The 17,906-nt window shown below is 44.4% G+C and overlaps 1 protein-coding gene across 9 annotated transcripts in view; it reads left to right on the forward strand.

Annotated features, from left to right (window-relative positions):
• The window catches only part of FBXL7 (F-box and leucine rich repeat protein 7), a 364,587-nt gene that overhangs the window by 288,669 nt on the left and 58,012 nt on the right, over positions 1-17,906 (forward strand). Inside the window, exon 1 of one of the 9 annotated variants that reach the window (XM_019488643.2) lies at positions 1,400-1,699. The exons of the other annotated variants lie outside the window; for them this stretch is intronic. The gene's annotated coding sequence lies outside the window, so the exon portion shown is untranslated. Of the gene's footprint in view, positions 1-1,399; positions 1,700-17,906 lie in introns of those variants that run through there. 9 annotated transcript variants of the gene reach the window in all.

Raw genomic sequence — 17,906 nt, forward strand, 5'->3', positions numbered from 1 at the left:
CATTTGTATTGGAGTAAATACTGTAAATAGCCTTGAAGATTCCCTGTTGCCCCAGTTCATCAAAGCAATTAATGCATGTTTGATTGTGCAGTTATGCACGTTTGATTGTGTGATTTTTCTGAATTACATTATCAAACGTGAGCTGGATGGATTAAACACTGGCTTTACTTGGAAACACATGAGAAATCCCCACTCTTCCTGGGAAGCAAGATTTTTGAGGAAAGGCTGAAATATAACCAGGGTTATTTAGACAGAAGACTGCAGGGAGATAACATACTTCAATATTTGAAGGGTGATTGTGGAGAGGATTGAGATGGGCTCTTGTGTGTGTTTATAGGGGACAGGACTAGTAGCAATGGCCTCAAGCTGCAACAGGGTAAATTTATGTTGGAGATTAGGAGGAACTTTCTGACTATGAGGGTGGTCAAGCATTGGGACAGACTACCTAGACAAGTTATGGAATTTCCATCCTATGGAGTAGATGACCTTGTGAGGTCCCTTCCAGCCCTATGATCCTATTTAGTCCCTTTTAATTTAACTGAAGCAATTAGAACTTTAATTCTTTTTTGATAGGCAGAGAACTTCATTTTATCTGAATGTAATCTGAAACATTCCCATGTAATGAAAATTGGCTGTTTATCCTTGGGTTTCAATCAACATGTAATGCTTTTGTATCCCTTTACTTTGAGGCTCTGTTAGAAAAATGTCGAGAGTTAACAAGCATTTTAGGGGTATGTAGTAATTAATTGATTAAATCATTGCTGATAGCTGTCACACTAACTTGGAGAGCAACAGAAGTTATAAATATAAGATTTTGATTACTTTCTTACATACACAGCAAAAAAATGAAATAGGAGTGTACTGCACATACTTTTTGAGCCTGCAAAATAAGACCAGGACAGACAGCAAATCAAACCCAGCTCTCCAGGCTGCTGACCCAGAAAATCCTATGTTTTTTTTCTGATGAGGCTCTATACATTACCTTGCAGGCTGCCCTGGTGTTGACTGTCTGAAATCAGTTTCATCCCGTCTTTGTATGCACTTGCTCCCACTTCCCTGACTCCTCTGTCTCCAATTCTTTTGTCATTCCTCTACCTTTTTTCTTTGGTTTGCTCACCCACCATAATAATCTATTGTTTCTACTGAGGAAACTTCAGCTCCCTTGCTTCTCAGTTCATCACAAGGAGAGAAGCCAGGTATTGAAGCTCCCCAGATCACACAACTCCTGTAAAACTCCCGGGAAGCTCCAGCTGCTATCGGTCAGCAGCAGCTGCAGCTTGTCCGTTGAAGTCAGTTTAGTAAGGAAAACAGATGGAGAAAGCAGATCTATACTGCCTCTGAGTCAAGGCAGAGTGTTCCTGCTTATCATGAACAAACCTCAGAAATGAAGCTGGTTAGGTATTTTAGCACAGTCCTGAGGTACATGCCAAATGCCACACTCAAGGTCTCTTTATTGGGTATTCTTGGCACATACTTGGAGTCTCTCTAAGCCATCAACACAGTCACAGACTTCAGTCCTGACTGCATGCCAAATACCATGTTCAGGCTCGCTCTCTCTCTCTCAGGTATTCTTGGCATGTTCTTGGGGTCGTTCTAAGCTGGCAACACAGCTTATTTTCCAGACTCCAGTGCAGGCTGAGTGGAAGTGAGAGAGCTGGATGTGCTTCTCAGCAGTACCCTGTGGGTCACCAAGGAGAAGGTATGAATATGCCCCTCTTCCTGAATGCCTATTTCAAGTAGCTTCTGCTGATTTTTGAGTTCACTTCCTCCATTTTTTCTGTTTTTGTTGTTGTTTTTTGTTTTTTTAATATCTTCTGAGTCTGGAAGTAGATGTCCAGCTAAACAAGGCATTCTTGTGCTTTGAAGCTTGCCAAGTATCTCTTCAGGGGCCTTGAGAAGATGTATAGACTTGTAATCCTAGGAAGTAAATGATGAGGGTCAGGCTCTGGTCATATGTGCTAGTGTGCTAAAACTGTCTACCATTTAAATGTCTCTGTAAGGAAGCAATTGTGCCAAAACAAGGATCACATACATGGGAAGAGAGTATAGTTGAAAGGCTGGTTCACACATGAGGATGACATGGAATCTTTTATAGAACTAACCCAGGCACATATAGGAAGATCTTGAGTGGATTTAGGACTCCAGTAGCTTTACAGAATCAGTACATAGTTGAAGTTATTAAAATGAGATGACAAAAGTTATAATTGTAAAGGAGTTCTGTGTCAAGGCTTCCTTTCTAACAACCTGCTTTTCTCTCTTCAGTCTTCTTTACTTGGTTTCTCTCTCTCTGGGAAGTTCAACATTCATAATGATTAATCAAATACATTAAAATAACTTTCAGAATTAGCTCATGTTGTTCTTTTAGAAAGCTAATTTAAAATGCATTTTAAAACTTCTGCATATTTTACCATTATCCTGGAGTCTCAGCAATGAAGATAGAGAGATGATAGTACATTTAAAAGTTCTTTAGAAATCTAAATGCTGATATTTAGAAATGATTAATAAGACAATAGGAACAACCATATCCAATAAATAAATCTTTTCTCCAACAGTGGTCAGAGGAAAGTCCAGGGGAATCCCTGTAAGAAAAGGCATATACCTGCAAGTAAAACTTCTGAGCAACCCTGCATCAGCATGTGGTTGGCTCTGTGGATGGTGAGGTTATAGTCTTGTGTTCCAAATACCAAAACATTTGTTTTCCTTCCATGGAAAACATTTTCATTTTGATGAAATCTCACAGTAAAACAATAAAAATGTAGAACCCAAAAGAATGTCATTGATGCAGTGTTCCGAAATTTAATGTTCAACCTAAGCTCCAAAAATGCCAAAATGCACCATTCTGTATCATTCTGTATCATCTCCCCTCAATTTGCCTAAAATTTTTGGGCCACGTGGTAGTTCTGATTACTATTGCATGCAGACAGACCACCCCAGGAGTAGGATCCAGGGACACTAACCAGGGTTTTCTGAGGTCCCCTTAATTGAATGCTTTGAGACTGTTTCTCCTTGTTCTATCATCTGCCACCACTGAGAACAGTCTAGCTCCATCCTCTTTTAAACCCCCCTTCAGGTAGTTGAAGGCTACTATTAAATCTTCTCTGCTCTAGACTAAAGTTCAGTTCTCTCAGCCTGTCCTCGTAAGTCATGTGCCCCAGTCCCCCACCATTTTTGTTGCCCTCCACTGGACTCTCCAATTTGTCCACATCCTTTGTATAGTAAGGGGCCCAAGACTGAACACAGTACTCCATATGTGGCCTCTCCAGTGTTGAAGAGGGGAATAATCACTTCCTTTGCCCTGCTGGCAACATTCCTATCAATGTAGCCCAGTATGCTGTTAGCCTTCATGGCAATAAGGGCACACTGCTGGCTCATATTCAGCTTATTGTCCATTGTAATTCCCAGGTCCTTTTCTGCAGAGCTGCTGCCCAGCCTTTACTGGTGCATGGGATTCTTCTGTCCTAAGTGCAGAACTTTGCACTTGTCCTTGTTGAAGTTTGTGGGATTCCTGTGGGCACAATCCTCCAATTTGTCTAGGTCAGTCTGAATCCTAACCCTACCCTTCAGTGCACCTACTATTCCCCCCAGCTTGGTGTCATCTGCAAACTTGCTGAGGGTGTACTCTATGCCATCTTCATGGCTTGAGAGAGGGAAGTACACCATCTACTAAATTACAAGTTGGCCTTCTAAGGACAATAGTGTCTTAAAAGCCTAGTAGAATTACTGGAAAATCAAGCAAGAGTTCATGTTTATGTATTGTTAAGTGCTGGAAGGAATACAGGGCAGTAGTGTACTAGACCTTTCCAGAAATGGTAAGGAGAAAGATTGGAAATAGTTTAGCCCTTGTGTATAGAAGAAACATACTGCAGAGCCTTAGAGAGACCTAATCTGCAAATGGAAGGAGAGAGAATGATGATCGGCTTTGGTGAACCTATATGGCAAAAAATATTTTGCATTAGCTAAAAGGACAAACTTTAGAACAAATACATCTCTCAGCTGCAACAGTGTAAATCTCACATCCGAAATTTTCTGTGGAGTTACTCCAGAATGAGCAAAATTTGGCGTTTAACTTTTTTGTAAGGACTGTAGATCTTATTACCCTGAGATACAGGATTACAAGTGCCATGCTTTTTTCTGTTAATTCAAATTTTTCTTTGGGGGGGAGGGGTGGCAATTAAATACATCTATCCAACCTCCTGTAGAAAGCAGCGCTCACATTAGCATTTTATCTGTTTTGGAGCAGAAACTGTTCTAAGGATCAACTGGGCAAACTGAATAAAAATGAAACGCCTGATCTCTGTAATAGAATTTGATTAAGGGTTATGTTTTTATAATAAAGTTTATTATTTTGCAGTCCCCGTTAAAAGTGCAATTTAATTTTAATTGTAAAGCTTTCTATGGTCATGTTTATTAATGTTGCCTTCTTGAGACATTTAAATTTTGCTTAACTGAAAGATATCTATCTTAAAGTTTAAATACTGGTCTGGCTGGGTTAAGACAGTAATGTGATGCAGTTTTCTTAATCTAAAATTACTACCAAGATCAGAAATTGTGAATAGGTCAAATATACTGCGTCTCAGACCTGTCTTCAGCAAAATTCCCTGCTTTGCTTCATCTTGAAGCTCCCAGCTTTAGCTTCAGCTTTTTTAGACTGAAAACTGAATAAGCACTTAAGAATTTGACCTCTTTTTAATATATGCACATGTCTGTGGGAGTGCTGTGTAAATGTATACTTTAATCACTGGGGGAAAAGTTCCAAGTATAAAAATGGTGTTAATTTGAATTCCAGGGCCAAACCTTTTACCTTTGTCATCTGCCCAGGGTCTTGGTCAGATGACATTAATTCTCTCCATGGGTGAACATGCATGTTCAATCATTCCGGCCTGACAGTCATGGAAAGATCAAGTTTTAATTTCCCAAAAACAAATTGGGACAAACAATACAGTCCATACTGTCTCAGTTCCCAGCTGCTTATGAGTTTCTTTTGGTTCCCTTAAAAGCTGCACAGTCTTGAAATTCTTCCCCTCCCCCATTCCCTCACAACCCTTAAGCCATTGAGTCTTAAACTCTATATGCAAATAATAGACTTGGAAAATGAAAGATTGTTTTTAAAAGTAGAATTACGTTTTTTCCTCTCATTGTGGTCTGACTTACTTTTAAACTGCATAAAAATGCAGTCTAAAAGTTGTGTATCGTAAGCATAACTGAGTGATTAAAAAAAAAAAAAAAGTGGAACTATTTTAGGATAATAACTGTACAAATGTAAATCATTACAAAATGTTATCTTGTACCAAAACTGCTATGTGGCACCATGTAGTCATGTTAAGAAGCTCATATTAGGGCCAGGCTTCCAGAAGTTACACAGCAAACATGTAAACATGACTATTTTTAGCCATTTTGCAAATATATAACTTTGAATCCAGTATTTTGAACTCCATCTTTTCGCTTTTGAGAGGACAGCATTTGTTTTCCAGGGTAAGCTTCTGTTTCTTGATTTGTGTATGTCTTGACTGAACCTATGATGTTGTTTGTTAGGTTGCTAGCAATATGCTGGTGTCATGAGCTGGGAAAAATGTTATCTTTATGAATATTGTGGGTGGCTTGGTTTCCCTGTTCAACTTTGTATTACTGTCTTCATGCATGCATAGTGTTGAAGGAGGTTGTAGAGAACTGTCTAGGAAAGGTGAAACCATATTGTAGATAAAACAGCTTCAGGAATATTGTTTCAGAGGTATTAAAGGAGAATAGGTCGCTCTGTCCCAAAGAGGGAATTTATCCCAAGGTTAACTTTGGAAAGAGAGGACACTTAAAAACCCCTGAAAAAGGGAGTGGGTGAGTGAGCTTAAAGGGAGGCTTTTGGTAGAGTATTGCTGATATTTGATTGCCATACACATGAAGAGAGGTGGGCGGCTTCTTCCTGTCAGAGGTAACCAGCTTGTCTGAAGTGTAACTAAAGTAAGTAAAGAATTACTTACAAAAGGTGTAAGTAATACTTGTGCATGTCAGCCTTTTATTATTTTTATGCTTTGCTGTACATTCTTTGAACTATTTGAAGAATTAATAAATTATGCATCGTTTTAATGGCTCTAGCTTTAGCTCTGTCACTGCAAAGTTGTAGTGTCAGAGTTTCCCAAAGCACATGGAGAGTCCAAATACCAATGGACCTGCTGACACATTTATGTTGCCTTCCCTGCGGGCTGTATCCCCACCTATGAGTGGAGAAACTGGAGAGGTCTATCCTGGGAGTGGGGATGCACTCAGGGAGAGCCTGATACAGAACAGCAAGGCAGCTAGCTGAGTACTAATGATAGTCAGTATTTATAACTTTTCCAAGCAGTTACACAGTATTGTGTTTGTACTGTTGGTCTGTTTGCGACAGAAAGCTTAGATAGTAATAACAGCTATATAAGTATGTACACAAACTGGGACAAACGATTGTACCTAGGGGCAGGAGAATAGTCTTAAATGAAATAATGTTGGTTGAATAACATTCTGGTGATTATACCTGTCCAATGTGGAAAGGGACAGGTGTCATGTAAAACAGGAGGGATAGAGACTAGGGACCAGCTAGAAGAGCAGTCTTGCAAGAGGCTGGTTGGCTGACCTGAGCCTGGTCATGGGGCAGGCAAAATACAACCCACGGGCCACATCTGGCCTACCAGGCAATTCCATCTGTGAGCCAACGTGTCCCTGCAGGAGGTGCGGCTCTGATTTACTAAATAGCCACCCCCCACACTAGGCTGGCCTGACTTGCCCCAGCCCCTGGCAGAGGCTTGTGCCTGCCCCCCACCCGCCTCATCCCCCTCCTCCCCCCCCAGGCTGTTCCCTCCTTTCCTGCTGCCAGCCTGGAAATGCAGGAAATGGCCCCACTGGGCCGGGACCAGGGACTCCCACTGGGGGAAAGGGGCAGGAGCTGTGCAATATGAGGCCAGGTGAAGCTGTTACCCCATATGGCTGGGGACTGTGATGGGAGCATGGGAGCTACAGCTATGGGGCTGGCCCCACACCTGACCACCATGTGCGGACAGGGACTCAGGTGGGTGTCCTATAAGGCTGGGTTGGGCCGGCTCTGCATGCTGCCACCACTTGTGGCGAGGGACTCAGGGGAGGGGCGGGGGAGGCTGCCCCAGCCAGGCTTCTGCCCCCCACACCTCCCCACTCTAGAGGGAGGTGAGGAGGCAGCTCCTGCCAGGATTTTGTTTCCCCTGCTCCCCGCTCAAGTGGAGAGCGAGGTTTGTGGCCATATCTTGCCTGGGGCCAGCAGGCAGAGGGTAGTGAGGGGGATTTAAAACTCCCTTCCTGACTGCATGGGACCCCAGCCTGGGTCTGAGGTGGGGGGAGCCCCCGCCAGACCCCCACCCCCACTTCCTGCTTCAGTGGAGAGCAGGGGGTGTGGCCATGTGCTGGCCCAGGGCTTGCACGTTGAAGTGGGGAAGGGGGCTTAAACCCCTTCTGTGGCCACACAGGACCCCAGCCCCAGTTCTCATGGAGGGGTGCTGCCACACTGTGCCCCCTACCCACTCCCTACTTGAGGATAGCCCCCACCAGGATTTTCTTCATTTCTACTCATCAGAGTGGAGAGCGGGAGGCTCTGACCCAGGGCTCGCACATTGAGGTGTGGAGGGATAGGGTTTAAACCCCTTACCTGGCCTGTACAGGACACCAGCCTGGGTCTGATTGGGGGGGGCAGCCCCTGCCAGGCTGCTTCTCCTCTCCACCTTCCCACTTGAGGGGGTTGGGAGGCAGCCCCTGTCAGGCTTTTGCCCCTTGCCTGCTTGAACACAGAGACCCCTTGCCCTGCTCAAGCATAGTCTCCAAGCTGAATATCCAGATACATCCTAGTAGATGACCACAAGGCAAAAAAGCACCCAAAAAGCTCAATGTCTCCAAATTGAAACAGGAGAATGTGAAACAGGCATTTGTTGAAGAACTGCACAGTCAACTAGTAACAATTGATGTAAACTCCAATAACATTGAGGAAAATTGGGCATCCTTCAGACTACTGAATGAGAAACATTGGCTTCATAAGGCCTGCCTAGAAGACAGCACTTCAACATCTAAGACGGCAGCTTTCAATAACATCAAGAGGATTGTCCAACGCAAACTGAGAGATGCAAAACTCATGGCTGAGCAGCAAGGCAGATAGGATTCAGTCCTACGTAGACAGGAACAATATGAAGAATTTCTGTGATTCTCTGAGGGCAATCTTCAGGCCACGGTCATCAGGAATATCTCTGATACTAAGTGCTGATGGCACCACTCTGTTCATTGACAAAGAAGAGATACAGCAGAAATGAGCAGAACACTTCAACAACATCTTCAATCAACTATCATTTATTAGTGAGGAGGCAATTGGCTGCCCCAGGTAGACATTAACATATCTTTTGCTGATCCTCCAACACTAACTGAAACTGTGAAAGCAATTAACCTGCTGTCAAATGGTAAAGCACCTAGAGTAGATGCTATACCAGCAGAGGTCTACAAGGCTGGAGGCTTGCACATGGCTTTAAAACTGACTGAACTCTTCCAATCAATGTGGACTCAAGGAACTATACCTCAGGAATACAAGAATGCATCCATTGTCCACTTGTACAAGTGGAAAGGCAATAGACAATCCTGTGACAACCATCAGGGCATTTCCTTGCTGTCGATAGCCAGTAAAAATCCTCGCCAGAATTCTGTTGAATCGCCTTGTGTAACACATTGTACAAGAGCGCCTCCCTAAGAGTCACTGTGGTTTTAGGAAAGGACGCAGAACCATAGATATGGTGTTTACAGCTCATCAACTGTAGGAGAAAAGCCAGGAGCAGAACTCTAACCTGTACCTGATTCATTGACCTGACAAAAGCATTTAGTACAGTCAGTAGGGAGGGCCTTTGGAAGATCATGGCAAAATTTGGTTGCCCGGAAAAATTCATCGCAATGGTTCAGCAGTTCCATGATGGCATGCTGCCTTGTGTTTTGGATGATGGTGAGTCATCTGAACCATTCCCAGTCACTAGTGGAGTCAAGGAGGGCTGTGTGTTGGCCCCAACCCTCTTAAGTATGATGTTCTCTGCCATGCTTGTAGATGCCTTTTGTGATTGTGAGACTGAGATTGACATCAGTTATCAGACTAATGGCAAACTCTTCAATTTGAGGAGACTACAGGCAAAGATGAAGTTACAGGAACTGAGTGTCCATGACCTTCTGTTTGCTGTGATGACCAAATCTAAGTCTGACATGTAATGGAGTATGGACCATTTCTCTTCAGCTTGTGATAACTTTGGTCTCACAATCAACACAAAAGAAGACAGAAATGATGCACCAGCCTGGACCAGGAAAGCCTTATGAAAAACCTACCATCACAGTGAATGGCCAAACCCTCCAGGCAGTGGACAAGTTCACCTATCTCAGCAGTACACTGTCATGTGCAGTTCACATCAATTATGAAACCAATGCCAGAATTGCAAAAGCAAACATGGCCTTTGGTAGATTACATGCCAATGTGTGGGGGAGCGAGGACATCAGTCAGCAAGCAAAACTGAAGGTCTACAAATCTGTTGTATTGCCAGTCCTGATGTATGCATGCAAAACCTGACCACATACAGAAACCATGCTAAGAAACTGAACCACTCTCATATGGGCTGTCAGAAGAAACTGTTGAAGATAAGATGGCAAAACAAGGTCCCAGACATTGACCTTACACGGGCAAGCATTCCAAGCATCCGCACTCTGTTGATGAAATCACAGATGAGATGAGCAGGTCATGTCAGCAGGATGGCAGATCAGTGACTGCCAAGAAAGATCTTTTACAGTGTGCTGAAGGAAGGAAAGTGCTCTCAGGGAGGCCAAAAGAAATGCTTCGAGGACTCCCTCAAGTCATCCTTGAAATATTTCAACATAGACTCAAAGTCTTGAGAAGATCTCACTCATGATCATTCCACCTAGTGAAGCCTCATCCATAGTGGAGCTACTGTCTATGAGTGGAGAAGAACTGCTGAAGCAGAGCAGAAGTGCAACCAGCAAAAATTTCACAAAGGCAGCATGTGCACTGTTGATCAGGCAACCCAAAGCATCATCTCTCACTCAGTGTGCCACTGATAGCACAAATTGGCCTGATCAGCTGTTCACAGAAACCAAACCAGCCAGTCATGGTCATCTTCAAATTCGAAGGATGAACAATTTCATCTCCATTTCATTGGCTTTTATGCATCTGGAATAAAGTAATAAATTGATTTAGAGTCCCAGGGGGTAACTGTGGGTGAATTGCACATGGGCAAAGAATAGAGAGGGATGAGAAATGTGGTGTTTGAATTTTTGAAGAGATGAATAGGAGAAAAGGAGAATGATGGGAAAAGGAAGTATGGGCAAATGTAGATGTGAACAATTGGAGAGCTAGAGAAGGGAAAGAGGGAGCAGGCACAGCAAAGAGTGTGTTTCAGTCTGCTGTTAGAATAAAAAGACAGGAAAAGCATTGTAACACCAGGAAATAGCAAGTGGCTCTAAGTGTTGTTTGATAGTGTACTAAAATGTTGCGGATTTTTTTTAAATAATAGAACATCCATGCATAATAAACTTAACTGTTGCTATCTTGCATTGGCAGGGGAGCTTTAAGGGAAGACATGGTTTGATGGGCTTTTCAGCACAAACATATTTCAGCCTAGGTTACAAGGGTCAGATAAACTTCTGAGGCCCTGATCCACAATGATGAGTTGTGTGCTTGTAGATGTGGGTATAGATACACTATTGGAATGTTGGCAACAGACTTGGCTTTAGAGTGAGATACTTCATAGGTTAGAGTTGACCTGGTAAAATAAGCAGTGCAATCAATACCTTTTCTCCAGTTGCAGACTGACAGCATTTTTTGCATGTTTTACTTGGCAGCTAGCATCCTGGATCATTCTGGAACATCACATCACACTTGTGAAAATGTGTGTGAGAACTGTGTAAACAACTAACCACTATTAATTTCTTGTGAATGTTTACTTGTGGGAAATGGCAGCTTTCTCCTGAGAAAATTGCCTTTATTTATTTCATGAAAAAAATATATGCAAGAAAATATTGGTTTATTAACCTTCAAAACATCTAGTAACAAGAGGTACTTCTTACATCGTTCAGGCTATGGCTTATCTAAACTGCATGGCACGCTTACGTACTCACCCAAGTCAGAGTCACTTTGGCTCAGTGAGAAGATTTGAAATTGCACAAACCTTCAATGCAAGTTTATTCCTTAACTTTGAATTTGCTCTTTAATCGCCATCTAAGTCTACACATATGTATGCATGTGTCTAGTCTTACTGCCCAAAGCACATTCCTAGTACTCTGGACTCGAAACACTGAGACATAATTTCTGTTCCTGGCTTTGCTGCTGACTAAGCAAATGACCTGTTCCTGGGCTATTCCTTTAACCTTTCAGTTTCTCTATCTTTGTGTCTAATATTTTCTCTGGGAATCCAGAAGCTTCTTTCATACGTTCAAAGAGTAGTGAGTTGTAACCGGTGTTCAGTATCTTCACTGGGAACTCTAGTTACTTGCCTTGGACCTTCACTCCCATTCCTATTTTATTATACATTATCCCAAGCCTTCAGTTATTATTTAGCAGCCTTCCTCTAACCACTGAAGGGGCTTGTAGTTTTTCTGGTGGGGTTAGGCCTACCATGCTGGCATAAAAAATAAACCTATCTAGAAAAGGGTGATGACAGTGTGTTCTTACCCTTTGCAAACTGCTTGGAGACCTTTGGATAAAAAGGACTATACAGTAAGGATTAAGGGTATGTGCAGACAAAACGGAGGCCCTAAATTGAAGCAGTGGGTCTTAAAAAACACTGCTTCAGTTTGTCTCGGACAGCCAGAGCTGACTCGAGGTGATCTAATAATTGCTCGTTCGTCGGGCAGGCTGGTGAATAGAGAGGCCGAGAAAGCTTTATGGTTGTAAAACTTTACTTACGTCGCTGGTGATTGCGACGAAGACGGTCCGGTCATCTGAACAACTATGTCAGTTGTTCCACCTAATAAGGCTCAGGCTAGCTCATCCGTCTACAAATCAAGCCGGCGGGAATAGGGTACGTCTGGGATTGCGCTCGGTGATGGGGAGAAGAATCAATAGGTGATCAGTCTATCGATCAGCTCAGCTGCAAGTCAGATCTCTTTTAGAAGCACTCTGCAGCGTGCTCAAAGTTCTCCAACTTGGGCGGAAGTCACGCGAATTTTTAAACAGCTAGCAAGCCAATTACTAGCCACCACGTAGGAATAATTTAGAGCTGGCCAATAGCGGGACACAAATTTGCATTCGAATGGCGGGAACTCTCTTGCACCAGGGGTTTTCTGCTGCAACAGAAAACCTCTACTTTGCAAGAGGCTCTCATGTGGTGGGAAAATTCCACTGTGCCGAGGCACCAAAATCACTGGGTTGTGACATGCCCCCTTGCTGATGACACAACTGGAATTTTAGACACATGAGCACATCATACGGCATCTTTGTTTCGGGATTTACTGACCAGGCAAAGCTTTAACAACCAATAATATATATATAGACAAACAATTTGATAGACTGGTCTTTTCAACAAGTTACAAAATACAATAACTTTGAACATATAACAACAACTGTTGATCATCGTCTGATTGGGGAACATCTGCTTGGGGCTTCCTTCGTCTGGTAGTCAGTCCGTCCTCTCCTATTAACAGACAATGTCAATAAAATGCTTAATAAAATAAGAAAATAGTGTTATAGCAAGTCCTGAGCGGATGGACGTTCGCTGTCTCAGCGTCTCCTTCACAACCATCACTCTATTGATTCGAACGAACTGCAATCTGGTGCTCGATGAATCTCACAATCGGGCAGTTGTGGATTACTTTTTTTCTGGGGTTAGACCTGTGAAGAAAGGAAAACAACAACACAAAACAAAGACTCATAATTGGATTTACTGTAAGGATACTGGGGGAATGTTGGAATGGCGGGTCATCCAGTTGTGATGAACGATAATAGGAGGACGATTGGGCTTCTCTTCTAATTGGACAGAATAGGTATTAAGATATTGTCCTGATCGTTGAACTGTTCCTTTATGAACTTGTGGATGAGATTGATGGGGGTGCGGTATTGAGATCCACTCTAACTCATCTGGCTGGAACTTGGGTTCCCATGGTGGAGGTTTCTGGACATTAGCTTCGTCCCATAACGGTTTAGCAGTGTTTAGTGAAATGAGAACATCATGATTGAATTTAGTCCAGTTTTTAAACGTCCCTCCTCCCCTGAGGCGGAGTTGTTCTTTGTACAGGCCTATGTGTCTTTCCACAACACCGTTGGACTGCGGGTGGTACGGCAAATGAAGATGCCAGACTACATTATGAAGACGAGCAAATTTGTCCAGAGCGTTTGAGTTAAACGGGGGTCCCCCATCAGATTGAATCTAATGAGGGGGTTGCCAGGTAGCAAATGCAGCAGTCAAAGCAGAAATGACAGCAGTGGCATTGCTTTTCCGTAGGGGGATAACCTGTAACTGTCTTGTTCCCAAATCGACAACAACTAATCCTTTATTTGGCGGTTTAGACCCTGGGAGGGGTCCTAACAAATCTACCTGCCAACCTTTTCCTGCCTGAAACTGTGAAGAATCGAAAGCTCCTAGTTGGTGCTTAGTTCTATGGCACTTTTCTTTTGCACATATCTCACAGGCCTGAGCTACCTTTTCCCAATCACGCCGAACTCCGTATGAGGCCAGCTCCGTAAGGGTTCGGCGCCAACGTTGATGGCAAGCTCGTGGTCCCGGGTGACCCCAATTTTCATGCAGCCATGCGAGGAATGGATTTACTTCAGGAACGGAGGTAGATGTGACAGGCAAGACTATGTCGGTCCGGAGTGGATCTTCTAAGAGCTTATCAGTTACCTCATGTACTGGATCAGTATCCGAACGATGGGACTTAGTGTGCCTAATCAACGGAAGGCGCACAAATTTAGTTAATGTTTTCCAGATGTCTTGCCAATCATTCAAATTTTCGGAGGGAAAAGCTGTGCCCGTAAGAATTTTATAAATGTATTGTGAATCGATTGCGATAATTGGAACGGGGAGTGTATCGTTATGATGTGTCAGACAATGTTCTAGTACCTTGAGGAATCCTAATCACATTTTTGGGCCGAATTATTATCTGGGTCGGCTTGAAATATTTCCCTATCGTTACAAGCTTTGCAATAGTACCCATAGCCTCCGCCATGTCGAGAGGTTCCATCTGAGGCCATCCACGCCGGGGCAGAAGTTCCATACAATGTAGGGACCTTCTCCTCATCTTCTGGGCTTGGATCAGGTACCATGTCGTCCAACCTCCAACAATGCCAGTTGTAATGGTGGGTAAGCACTAGCGTATTCCAGGTCTTAGATTCCCCCAGAAAATGTGGGTCAACTCTTTCTGCATCCAGCAAGGGTAACAATGTGGCACCGGGAGCACGTAACGTCCCATGCCCCCTTGCTAAAGGTTCCACCAGTTGTTCAGCTAGGAGGATTTTTCCTACAGCTCCATATCGATGTTGTGCCGTTTGAAGCGTTTTATGGGCTGTATATACTAGCTCATTGTGAGGGTTATGTGCGACAGCCCACACGTGGTTGGTGGTGAACCCAAGGGTTATGGTTAGTGACTCACCTAGGTCGATGGCATGGAGTTGTGTATCTTTAACCGTGGCTAGCAGGCGAAGCAGGTTCCGCTGATCTCCTTTTGTCCAAGGCGTGGACTTTCGGGATTTATTACGGATCTGTCGCTGCAATTTGGTGAGGAGTGCCAAATCACTAGGTCCAATATAATGCCGGTACCAATTCAAATGACCCAAAAGCTGTTGAAAGTGCCTCTTAGTAGTAGGGAAGAATGTTTTTAATGGATCGATGTTAGGACCCTCACGCGAAATTCCGTGGCGGATGGAACCAATGTATCGAGTACCAAGGAAAGTAATGTCATCTACAGGATGTAAACACGACTTTTCCTCGTTGATTGTCCATCCCTCACTCTGAAGGTGAGCGACTAGTTGATTGACTATACTAATAACTACGGAACTATCGCGACCCATGATGGCGATATCATCGACATAACTCCAAATTTTTTATTCCTTCTCTGGGGGTAGAGAGTATGAAGCTTTAAAATTCTTTAGGGTGTTATTCATGGCACCAGTGGCTAGTGATGGAGCGTTACGATATCCTTGTGGACAGACTGTCCACCTGTACATAATGCCATCAATACACATATTTAGTATTCTTTCCGGGTCATTTATCAGGATGGAAAAGAACATATTTTTTAGATCCAATGTGACTCCGACCCACTTATTTTGTTGAAATTGTGCCATCTCAAACATACATTGTGGCAGAGTAGAAGGATTAGGTTGTTGAAGTACCTGACACCTTTTGTTGACTTCTCTATAGTCTACAACCAACTGGGCTTCATTAGGTTTTCCAGGTTTTGCTACCCCCCATCCTGATGACAGGTAGGTGCTGGCTGTTACGGTCTTAATATAGCCTCGTTGCTCGAGTCGCTGCAGGAGGTCAATAAGGGACTGTTTTAGAGGACCCTTAATTGGGATCGGTCGATATCGCCAGGTGGAGGTGTTACGAAGCGTTGGTCAATGCCAATCCTGTTCTGGGATAATAATGGGTAATGCCTGCAGCACTTGTTCTTTAAGGTCAAGCGCTCTTATCCCCGGGATCCCTAAAATGTTGATGCCCCCTAGAACCGCCTCTAGGGGGTATCGGTGGCCTTGGACCCAAAATTTGACCTTCGTTGTGACGGTGATAGCGTTAAGCCCTTGTACCTTGATCGTTTTGGTGGTCTTTTGATGAGGTATCATTGAGGTAATCACATTGGTTTGAGCTCCAGTATCGAGAAGGAAGAATGCTTGTTGTTGGTCATCCGGATCGGTAGGGTTGTAAACAGTGAGTTCAGCGTATGGTCGAGAATCAGTAGGGTCAGGTATGAACTGGAGAAACCTGACCCTACTGATTCCAGCTCTGCCGGCGGCCATTACTCATTTTTTGATGGGTCCTCGAATCTGAATCCTAATGCTTCGGCCAAACGAGACTGGCCTCTTTCTCCCAAAATTCGTAACTGAGTATTTGTAAGTCCGGAGTGGGAGAGAAGAAAACCAAGCATGTTCCTTTCCTTTGTAGTTCTTTCCTTCGGGGTTCTTGGAGGTGACCACCATGGCTCTTGCTGGGGGTTAAACTCTTGGCGTCTGGGTCTCAGTGTTTCGGCTAGGTATGCTGAAGGTCGGTCCCTTATATTATCAGGAACTTCTTCACCTTGCTTCATAAGTGCTTGTAGACATGGGAGATGGCCTAAGAGATTTCCCACCAGTTGACCTGCCATTGGGTTCAAGAAGAGTCGGAGTGTAATGACATTTGCTCCTCCGTATACCTCTATGCAGGCATCTATGGCTTCCAGGGGCTTTGGAATTGCCCCAGGGTCCAGTAGGTGGCGATGAGCCCATCTCTCCTTGCGTTGCACGACTGTTAGTCCCATTGGATTTGTTCTCGGGCTCCATGAGAGAGATGACACCCCAACTATAGCCAGGAGGAGTTGCTCTGCAGTAGCCTTCTGTGGATGACCTTCGTGCCAGGTGTGAAATTTGTGGGTTACCTGTCCCCCTACAAGCGCCGGGAGCGGGATGGGCCAGTGGGCACTATCTGTGACCACATTCAAGTCGGTAGCACGCCCTCTGCTCCGTGCCGCTTGCCGGGTCAAGGCACTCGCTTCTTCTTTGTCTAAGGTGTCAGATCCAAATTCCACTATTAATTGTCCTAACCACATAGCCAAGGTTTCTTCTGGTTTTATTTTAGATTCCTTGCAAAGTTCTTGAATATCTGGTCTGGTGCGTGTGCGTGAGATAACAGTGGTACGCGTAGCACCATCTCCATCTGCAATATGCTTCATCACAGCTATCGGGTGAGCTGCGGTAGAGGAAGAGTTAAATTCTTCATCTGGGAGCGTTGGATACATCCCTCCTCCCATTGCCCCCTCCCTGTGGCAAGGAGGTGGGGCCATTGGGAACAATGTCACCTCAGGGGGCGGAGACGCTAGGCGGATCCCCGCCGGGTCTTCTGAGGCTCCGCCCCTCCTTTCCAGGTTTCCCGAATGGCTTGCGCTTCTTTCGGCACCATTTTCTGCCAGCGGCATCATGCGGCCGGCGTTATTGATAAGCGTCGCTCCGGAGCTCTTTGCTATCCGCTCCAGCAACTCCTTACCCGCCGTATGCATTTGTGCCTCTAAATTTGCATATTCCATTAGTAGACCCGCTACTGTATGGAACAGCACATTCATCATTTTTCCCTTCTTCCATTTAGTTAGACCCCATCTCGGCACATGACGGCCCTTAGTTTCCAAATCCTCCCGAAGATGAACAAGGAGCTCATGGCCCCGCGACTCAGGCACCAAATCCGGACAGTTGAACCAGTCCGTGGGGGTGGGTTCCCCTCCTTCCCTTAAGTATCGAATGCATTGAGCGAACTCTTGAGCGGGGGTCAGCTTTTCTGCCTTCTGCGCTTTCACCCTGGCTAAGGATATGGTTGAGGTTTCCTCCGGGGGTCGATAATAGACCCGGTCGCTCCCCATTATGCATCCGAACTCCCCAAGGGATAGCTTAGTTCTCCATTCCTTCACTACGGCTTCTTCTCTCTTTATGGAGAAGTAACCATCAATATTTCTTTCATCCTCTTCTACCGCCTGGTGGTAAGCGATATGCGCCCATAGATCGTTGGCATTCTCTACGTGGCGGGTCTCGGTGCGCCAGGGGCAGCACCCGATTAGGTTCTTCTCTATCACCATGCCCTTAGATCCCATCCTCGTTGCCATGTCTCGGACAGCCAGAGCCCACTCGAGGTGATCTAATAATTGCTCATTCGTCGGGCGGGCTGGTGAATAGAGAGGCCGAGAAAGCTTTATGGTTGTAAAACTTTACTTGC

Source organism: Alligator mississippiensis, chromosome 5 (genome assembly GCF_030867095.1).
Source record: "Alligator mississippiensis isolate rAllMis1 chromosome 5, rAllMis1, whole genome shotgun sequence".
NCBI classification, from domain to species: Eukaryota; Metazoa; Chordata; order Crocodylia; family Alligatoridae; genus Alligator; species Alligator mississippiensis.